Raw genomic sequence first — 10,528 nt, 5'->3', positions numbered from 1 at the left:
TATATATATATATATATACATATATATAATTTTTATTGTGATTTGGGTGAAAGTTTACAGAGCAAATTCACTTTCCATACAGCAGCTCACATATACTTTGTCTCATGACATTGACTGCAATTTCCCACAATGAAACAGCTCCCCTCCTACTTCCACCCCATATTTATCTCTTCCCTGTGTCCTTCCCTACCATGCACTCCTGCCCCCTGAGTTGTCTCTCTGTGCACACACAGCCCTTCTATTCTCCCATGACTCATCTCTCTAAGGGTTGTATCTACCTCAGGTAAATGTTCAGCTCATATGCCTGTCTTTTGTCCAGCTGGAAGTCACAGGTGTGGGTTCAATACCAGACCTGAAGGGCAGCTAGAGACCATAATCTCAGTGGTTCCACCAGGCTCTATCAGACCAGCAAAACTGGTCCTTTTTTTTTTTTTTAATGATTCTAAGTTTTGTTCCACATTGTTCTCCCACTTTATCCAAGGTCTCCTACATAGATCTCCCTCCGAATGGTTGACAGTGGTAGCCAGGTACCATCTAGTTCTTCTGGTCTCATAGTCATATAGGCTGAGGATTGCTTGGTGGACCAGTTGCTTGGACTAATTGTTTACACGTGTCTTTGGTTTTCTTCATTCTTCTTTGCTCTGGATGAGGAGAGACCCATCGTTACATCTAGATGGGCGTTTGCAAGCTTTTAAGATCCCAGTTGCTACTCACCAAAGTAAGATGTGGAACAATGTTTTTGTGTTGTACAGTACATACCATATTAATATTAGCTACTGTAGGAGGGTGCCTAATGAGAATGCTTCTGTGCTAGAGTGTTCTGTCTCAGAGAAGATTTTTGTCATGGTAGTATTACAGTTACTTTGTGGTGCTCTAACAGAAAATACCATAAATGGCATGGCTTTAACAAACAGTATTTTATTCTCTTACAGTTTTAAAGGCTAGAAGTCCAAGTTAAAATTGCCAGACTCTAGGGGATGGGTGGAAGCCCCTCAACCTTGGGTTTCAGCTCCGTCTCTTGTTCCTGGCCCACAGAAGATGGAGCTCTTCTTCACTCAGACAGCTGCTGGTTGCTGAGGCTGACAAACCCAAGGTCAACAAGTAAAATGATCATAGTCCCAATATTACCAAACCACATGGCAGGCCATTGATTCAAGTCCCATTAACTGGAAGACAACATGGAAAACTGCTGAATAACCACTTGGCTACATGGAGGATTCAAGCATGTCAAAAGTTGCTGACAATTCTGAAAGCTTCTCCTTATATACTGGGAGCAGACCACATCTATAAGGCAATTACTCAGCCACTCACAGTAGGTTCCACCATGGAGTTGATTCCAGCTGCCCAGCCACTAAAAATCAGGCCTAGGCAAGGTGATGCATAACCTTAACTACCACAAGTAGGAGTCATCACTTTACTGATCTCCTTTGATTAAGTGAAGATCAGGCAAATAGGTCTGCAGGAGGTAAGACATGTCAAACCCCCAGATCAATTTAGACTGCTTATCCAAATACCTCTTGTTTTAGAGAATGTTGAAGAAGAGTAGATTAATTTGTATATGGATCCCAGAAGTTTGAGCAAGAAATTGGCCAAGTGACCAAAGCCTTCTGCTAAAGAGATTAAGTTCTAGAGACCTCTCAGAGAAGTCTGGGTTAGCTGTGAAGAAAATCTTGTATCAGGGAAAGGCAATGTTGACACTTAGAGAAAATTACCTTGAAGCTAGAAAGAGATAGCACCAGTGGCTTGGGACCTGCTCCATATAAGCTGACATATTGGAGGTGCAGGAAAGCAGGGGGTGTCTTTCTGTGGCTTATATTTAGGGTGACAATAGTTCTGGTTTGTCTGGGACAGTCCTGGATATGCCTGTTGTCTTCACCTCCTGTTGGTTTGTCCTGGACAAAAGCGTACTGTGCTAGATGGTAAATTACACAGTCACTCCACTGGAGCCTGTCCTTACCAGATGTAGCCCCCTGGGGAAGTGCTGGGTGAGCTTTTGCCAGTTTAACATGTAGCAGAAACACAGAGGGATCAAATCCTGCCAGGGGCTGGGGTAGTAGCAAGAAAATAGGATTTAGTACTCCATTTTAAAGGGCTTCATCACTCAAAGGACAACAGCTGTCCATCACAGTGTAGCCCAAGCTTACTTGTTTGGAGGCCCCTTGCCTGAACATGATACCAAGGTTAAACTACACCTTCTGAGGAATCCCTTAGGCTGGTAGCAATAATAACTAGAAAGTGCCTAGACTTTTTTCCTGGCTGCTATGACACTAATTCCCTGACCTGAAGGCTTGAGACATTTACATCCATCTCAAAACAACCCATCTTGGTTGATTGTTGGTAGATTCTCTAATCTCAAAGAGGATGCATCTGTGTCCCAGTTTGATTGCTATAGGACAGGAACACCAAGGTGTTCCATTCCCATTATTAGACACATGGACATTCCTTGACTTATGGGGGTGATGTGGGCTTCAGATGATAAAGTAGACTTCCTGTTTTTCCAGGCATGTGGGGATCAAGGATTTCACTTTAAGCCACACCTGGGGGATGATTATTCACCTCCACTACACTGTACATTTACTTATTATTACATTATAATTATATTATTTATTAATATTATGTCAGTACTTATTCCACATAGGGACTCTTTGCTTATTGACCCCATCACTTTCTTCAATCTTCACTTCTTTCCCTAGAATAATTCTCTTTAGTCGTATACTCAATTGTGTTTTCTTTCTTCCATACTCATCCTGCAGCATCCTAAACTTGATTTAATTCACCTCTCTGCCTTTTCTGCTTCGACTGCAGGTTGTTGATGCTATTTATGAAAAGTCCCACCAACATGCAGAAGGGTTTCTCTGCATCCAGGTTTCCCATCTTTGCCTAGGCATCCTTCTATGTCTCCTGATCAGCTCTCTCTTCTATTTTCCATAGCTTTTAATTTGTCCTTTCTCTATTTTTATTAAAACTTCCACCCCATTATTCTTATCTCTGCAATAGATGAACATTACCTCTCCCTCTTACCTCAAGTGTAAAATGAAAATCATCATGTGAGAAATCTCTCAATATCCTACCACCAGACCCTGCTCTTTCTCTCCTGTAATGATAGACAGTTCTCTTCCCAAATGCAATTCAATTCCAGAATTCCACCCTCTGCCACTTACTCTCTTTTGTACAATAGCTTTTAAATCAGCTATAGTGTCTCTAATCTTAAACATGAGTTCTTTAAATATTTTACTCCATGCTACTGCCTTGTGGTTCTCTTCTTTTTCATTGCCATGTTTTTTGAAACAGATGCCTGAATCCAATTTCTCCACTTTTTACTGGGCTAACTCCTATGCTATTAATTTCTTAGCCTGGTGGTTTCCTTTTCTAGAGAGCCCTTCCTGACCACCTGTCCCCTTCTTCCCCCCATACTTTATTACCTGCCCTTCCTAATACACTATGTACATGCACTTACTCCCATACAATCATTTATTAGACTATGTTGGAATTCCCTGTTTACTTTTTTGTCTCTTTCTCTAAATGACAACTTTTTTCTAAAAAATATTTATTTATTTATTTTGTGCCCCCACTTACTTCAGAGTAGAACTGTGCTCAATAGGATTTTGTTTTATTTTTCCTTTCATCCAAGTTAATATTAACCCTTTAGTTAATGGTTTATTCTCTCTTCCCACTCACCCCAGTAACCACCAAAGAATATTTCTTCTTCTTCTTCTTCTTTTTTTTTTTTTGTGAAACTCTTTCCTTGACTTTTCACAATAGTGATCTCATACAATATTTGTCTTTTTGTGATTGACTAATATCACTCAGCATAGTGACCTCTGAGTTCATCCATATTATGAAATGTTTTGTAAATTCATCACTGTTCTTTAACATTGTGTAGTATTCCACTGTGTGTATGGACCATAGTTTGTTGATCCATTCCTCTGTTGATGGGCATTTGTCATTGTGAATAGTGCTGTGATGAACGTGGGTGTTTATATATCTGTTTGTGTCACAGCTTTTATTTCTCTGGGATGTATACCTGGCAGTAGGATTGGTATGATATTTCTGTTTCCAGTTTTTTTAAGGAAGCACCTCAATGGCAACTTCTTGAAAGCAGGGATTGTGCATTAGGAACCTACCTTTTGTGTCTTCCAGCATCCATTTCTTCTTCTGATAATGCTGCCTAAATTTTTCCTTAGAAAAAATCCCACTTTCTCGACTGTGAACCATGGATTCAAATGACTTCATGTCACAGTTCTGTGCTGAGTAGGGACTGTAGACTCTGTGAGTATGTACACCATTCTCATGACCACAGGGATGCATTCAAGGGTGGACAAATGACCAACCTGGGCCATGCAGAGCCAGCCTCAATATGTTCACTGGATCTCTTAGGAGTGAGAATCTCTTCTTTTGCTGGAATTGCTCATCTGGTAGAATGTACCCTTGTGACTGTGGCAGCCTGTAGCCTTCTTGCTTCTTCATGGGAAGAACCCACCAGAGAGGAAGGCCATGTAGAGGAGGAAGAGCTGAGGCATGGAGAAAGACAAACTCTGGTCCAAACCAGGGCATGGACTCCCATTCCAAAGCTCTTTCCACAGGAGCACAGTTCCTCCACCTGGTTTATATATTCATTGATAAGAAAAAGACAGGTAGGAATAAATTCAGGCCAGAAAAGCAGATATAAACTAGGTGTCACTTAGGGAGTCTATATGTATTTTATAGGCCATCTTGACACCCAATTTATTCTAAATTGTCATTCAGTTTGCTCAGTTGCTAAACTGATGGATACATTGAGTTGATTGTTATGTGTGTTTCGGTGTGTATTTTAATTGCCATAGATGTGACTTAAGAGTCTGTTCTGCTTCACAAAATTTCTCATTTTATTGGTATGACACATGTAGAATGTATAACACTTGAGATTATGGACTTTAACTCCTGACCCTGTCATTTTTAGCTAGAGGTGCCTGGAAGAAAGGTCTGACAATCTATGTCCAAAAGGTAATAGCCATTGAAAACTTTATAGAGCACAGTTTTATTCTCATACACATGGGATTGCCATGAATTGGAATCAGCTAGATGGCAACTGGTTTGACTTTTTTGTAACTTGAGATGATTTATTTAGCCTTGCTAAGTCTCAGTTTCTTCATTTGTAAAATGGCCATAATAATACGACTGCTTCATGGTGCTGTTGTGAGGATAAAATGAAAAAAGCATATATAACATAGTCCCACTTTCATCAAGTCAAATATGACTCAGAGCGACTCATATATAGGGTTTCCAAGGCTGTAAATCTTTATGGAAGTATATTGCCTCATCTTCCTCCCATGGAGCAGCTGATGAGTTTGAACTGCTAACTTTCTGGTTAGCAGCCAAATGTCTTGCCCACTGCACCATGAGAGCTCCTTAAAGGACAGTGCCTAATACATAACACAGTGAAGACGAAAAACTTCCATCTCTCTTTAAAATAAACATTTTATTTAAAAATATATATATATGTATATTTTTAGAAAGAACACATGCCAACTTTGGTATTTTAGCCATTGCTTCCCTTCTCTTCCTGGTAATTTCTTTCTGATTAAACAGGGTTAAGCAAAGGAGACCAACATGAAAACAACACTACACAGGGCTCCTGGCAGAGAACATAAGCTTGCTCCTTTGGGTTCTTTATAGAGCGACTCTTTGTGTTTAATTGAGGGTGGATTTTAAGCACACAACAATTCCTTGCCCTCCTTCCTCCCTGCAGGGCCCTTGGAAAGGAGCTCTGGGGAGCAAGGTGGGTTCTTTTCCTTTCAAAAACATCAGGATAGCATCCAGAATCCCTATCATCATACTTCCTTTTGCTATAAACATTCAGGACTGTTAAACCCTTTATAGAAAATCCATGCCCACCAGGGTCCATGATGACAGCACCTGGTAAGAATAAGCACAGGAGACATTCAGGGATTTGTTTATCTTAGTGAAAAGGCATTAAAACAAAACAACTTACTGCCGTTGAGTTGTTTGAACTCATAGTAACTGCTCCTTGGCTTTCTGAGGTGGTGTCTCTATGGAAGTGGAGGCATAATAGCAGATCCTATAATCAGCAGGAAACTTACTCATTTGTTAAAGAGCCCAATGAATCCTGTCACAATTTTCCTGGTAGAAAATTCTTCTTAAATGCTCCCTTCCCCCCTTTTTTTAACCACTTGCCATTGTGTTGACTCTGACTCATGGCAACCCCATGTGCATCAGAGTATAACTGTTCTCTACAGGGTTTTCAGTGACAGATTTTTCAGAAGTGAGTTGTCAGGCCTTTCTTCCAAGTTGCCTCTGGTTGGACTTGAACCTCCAATGTCTCAGTTAGCAGCCAGGTGTGTGAACAATTTATACAATCCAGCGACTCCCCTGGATCCTTTACTATCTTAACATCATCTTCCCATCGATAATCAACCTAGACAGGTTCCTCTGAAAACGTAGAGTCTGGAATCAATCCTCACCCCTTAAATTTGGTCTGAACAGCTCTCAGTACTCTAGGACTACCTTGTTCCATGACCTGGTCCCTGTATTTCTATTAATATGATCTGTCTAGTAAAGCACAAGCAGTTTTAACACCTGAACCCTTTGGCTGGTTTCTATTACAGTTATGAGAAATGAATCCCCAGATTCTTTTCCGTCAAAGTTCTGTCTGTCATCTGTGGTGGGCTATTCACCCACCACAACAAATGCAACAAATGCCTCAAGGGGAAGGACAAACTATCTTCACACTATTTTCTCCTAAGGGATCAAAACTTACTTGGACACCTCCTTCACAAGTAGTTTTCCCTTTTGTCTTAGAGATCTTGTTAGGAAAAGTGTGGTGAGGAACAGGACAAAAAAAAAAAAAAGTTTCTTTCACTCTTCCCTGATTTTCAGGGGACTTCTGTATCTAGCAATGGAAAGAATCTTTAAAATTCACACCATGTTTTAAATGGTGGAAGATATTAAAAGATTCTCAAGTGATATACTGCAGCCATTTTACCATAGAAAAAGAGCCAAGAAAAGAACATGAGAGATAGCTTTTAGCTGAAGAGAGGGCCTGCACTCTCCTTCTGGAAAAACTAAGCCTCTTTTTGATGAAAGTTTTTGATAAAAACTTTCTAGTTTGAAGACTGAGAGATTCTCAGTATTCTTGGTTCTAGAAAATATAACTACCCACACGTTTAAGATCTGGTTAATAATTGGGACAATTATATCAATTTGGTATCAGGTATCTGAGAATTTGTCTGATATACACATGGTATACATCAAATAATTCTCCATTGTATGAATAAATTTAATGTGGGTATTTGCAGCCAGACCAATATCTGTTTGTAGAAGAACTGATTGAATTTAGAATAATGTTTTTTTGAAAGAAATACCTTGAATGCTTGGGATAGGTTTTGTTATTATTATTATTTTTTTCAGATTGGAAATAGATGTATTTGAATGGAGACAGGCTACCAGTTCCCAGATCTATAGGTGAAGGTTCTCTTGGGGTCCTCATTTACTAGTGCAATCACTGCATCATTAAGAATAGCTTCTCATCTAAGAAATAATGATTCACTTTTCATAATGCAATCTTTTAGCTGAACTGACAGGTTCATAGATCATGAATTTGGCCTTTTTACTTCCCTCATTTTCTTCCTTCCTTCTTTCCTTCTTCTCTCCTTCCGTCTCTCCATCCCTTTCCCCCTTGTCTCTTTTTCCACTTGTAATAGTATATATGCCATCTCAATAACATTGTTAGAAGTAGGCCATTACTAATGAGCACTCACTTACTGAAAGCACTTGCACAAAAGGATACAACTATGTGACTGCAGCAACCTGGGGAATGACTGTCAGCATCTGCAGTTTGACTTTACCATGTAGATTCCAGGGTTGGTAGGTAAAAAGAGTGTGGTCAGCTTCAGGCTAAGAGTATCAAGAAACTTGACCATGGCCACCTTCATAAGTCTCTGAACGTCTTCTAGTCACATTCAATTTGTCATCATAAAAGAGGACCCAACTAAGAGTTTTAAAAAAATTAGGACAAAACCCTGATTAACTAACGTAGATTATCTGACTTCATCAGTTTTCTCTCCCAAAGTCTCACTTCTGAGTGATGAAGAAATGGGATTAATAAGGTGTGTGAAGACTGTGAGGAGGTTGAGAGCAGTAACCAATGGGTCTGTGCTGTGTTAACTGTGTTGGTTTTCAGTAGCAATTAGGAATCATCTTATCTTTTGCTTAGGATAAACCTACTGTGAGGTGTATATATCAGTCTAGGTAATAGCCTAAAAAGATCCCATGAAAAAACAGTATAGCAAAGTACAGAAGCCTCTTAACCAGATCTAGTCTTTCAGATACAAATACCCAAAGGGAAAAAGAAATTAACACTCAGACCAGAGTCTCAGAATAGGGACAGTACATGTGTTTGTTTTCCAGAGGAACTTAGGAAAAAAATAATATATAAATAACAAAACATACCATGTGACCACCAAGCCTTGTCAAGATCAAAGTAAAACTTCGATATCTAGGGAATCAACAGATGTGAGGAATGGGTCCATAAGATTTTCTTTCCCATAGCTTCATCTTCAAAGACTAGTGATTTTTCCATCTACATTCTTAGTTCTGACAATAGACATTAAAGCAAAATAGAAAAAAAAAAATTGACCATGTGGATCTTTTAAAGCACATTGCAGATAAGGGAATGTAAAATGATTTTCATGTTCCTTTTAGATGTGTTACCATTTCCAGCCAGTAATGGTGAAGGCATTCTGTCTTTTCACATCCATATTCATTGGCAAAATGAGCTTGTTCACGGTAAGCAAGTGGCTGTGAGTCATCAGGTTGGAGCCATTAGTCATACACAGAGAGGCAATGTGTAGTCTGGGTAATTAATCAGGAGTCCTTAGTGAAAAAAGCCAGGTACCATTTCACAGCAGATTGAGGGTTAAAGGCTTTTGGCATATAACTCTGTAGCACTGCTATTCAGGACACACACCCACACACCCACACACACACATGCATATATATCTATATATCCATGTGTGTCTTTGTGTGCATTTGTCCCCCTAGAAAAAGAACTGGCAACTTTCAGGGTAGCAGTCATCAAAAACACTCTGTGTTCACACACATTTACAAGTTAACAATGGAATGATTTCTAAATCTTTGGTTTATCAAAAAAGAGAACTTCAAAATCACAACATTTTCGATTATTTTCTCTACAAGTGCACAGTGAAGATTTTCTTTTTTTTACAGAAGAAAACAGTGCCTTTGTGATTTAAATAAAAATTTAAAACAAACAACAGCAACAGCTACTTTCTACAACATGCAACTCTCTAAGATGGTGACTTCAGCCACAGTAAGCCTTTGAGAGACTATCCTACAATCTGAGTTTTCTCAACTCCCAGCCAAAGCATGAGAGGTGATAAAGGAAACACATTAGACCACTGTCTGTTTCATTTCCATTGTTTTCAATGTGTAATTGTGTTTTCTTGCAGAGACCAAGATCTTAAATACTCTCTACCATAAATATCATTCATATTTATTTTTACGATATAATGATTTCCAAATTTCCCAGCTCAGAAGGAAGATTGGGCAAGCAACACAGACCAGTGATTGCTGGAAATCAAATCAGGGTGGAATGCACTTAGTGACTGATGGGCCAAGTCACCAGAATTTCTTCCTAAGGAAGTTCCTGCAACTTCATTTCATAACAAACTGTGCATATGGAGAATGAGTTCTCCAGGAGAACTTGGAATTTTAACTTAAAAAAAAAAAAAAAAAGGTTTTTTCAGGAGTATGGCAGATTGTTGAATCCAAGGAGTCTTCTCTCAATGTTGGGGCAGAAAAACAAAGAAAGGTAGTCAAAAGAGGGGCAAGAGAGAATTGGTATCTTGAAAGACAACCGGTGCAGATGAGAGTTGAACTTAGGTGGAACTCCCCCCCACCACCTCATGAAAAGGAAAACAGAAAAGGAAGTTGGACCCTCATAAATAACAGTCCTGTTAAAGTAGTCAACAGTATTTATTCCTATGGTATGTATAATTCTGCTGATCTCTAGTCCTGTCTTAATTTTCCCTTATACAACTTATGATGCCTAGAGGTTTCCTTCAGGTTTGCCTACATGGTAATCTCTAGTATTTGAAACTAAAGAGGATGTGTAGGAGAACCCAAGGTATATCTTTGCATAGGAGAAGACTCCCTTATTGCAGGATTCTCCCCTGATCTGCCATGCTTAGCACCTCAGAGATAGCAGGAGTGATTTGGCTATGGTTTGAGAAAGAAGGAAGCTTTGAGTGAGGTTGTCTGGAATGAATATAGGCCAGCTATTATCAGCGACCAAAGAGTCCTGGGCATAGGATTGAGACCACTTCAATGGCTAGCTTTGTGGCTAATGGACCTTGCTTTCCTAGGAATGGATTAGCCTGTCCCTCTCTTCTGCCTCAAGAATTCCCTAACTGAAGCTGTACGTGGCTTCCATTTTAGGACAGGTAATAGAGAGATGAGAAGCAGCCTACATCAAGGACATATCTTTCATAACCTTCGTTGGAGGGAGTTGACA

This window comes from Orycteropus afer, unplaced genomic scaffold (assembly GCF_000298275.1).
Source record: "Orycteropus afer afer isolate SDZICR_OR568_19922 unplaced genomic scaffold, OryAfe1.0 scaffold00199, whole genome shotgun sequence".
Lineage (NCBI taxonomy): Eukaryota > Metazoa > Chordata > Mammalia > Tubulidentata > Orycteropodidae > Orycteropus > Orycteropus afer.
Note: the sequence above shows the minus strand (reverse complement) of the source record.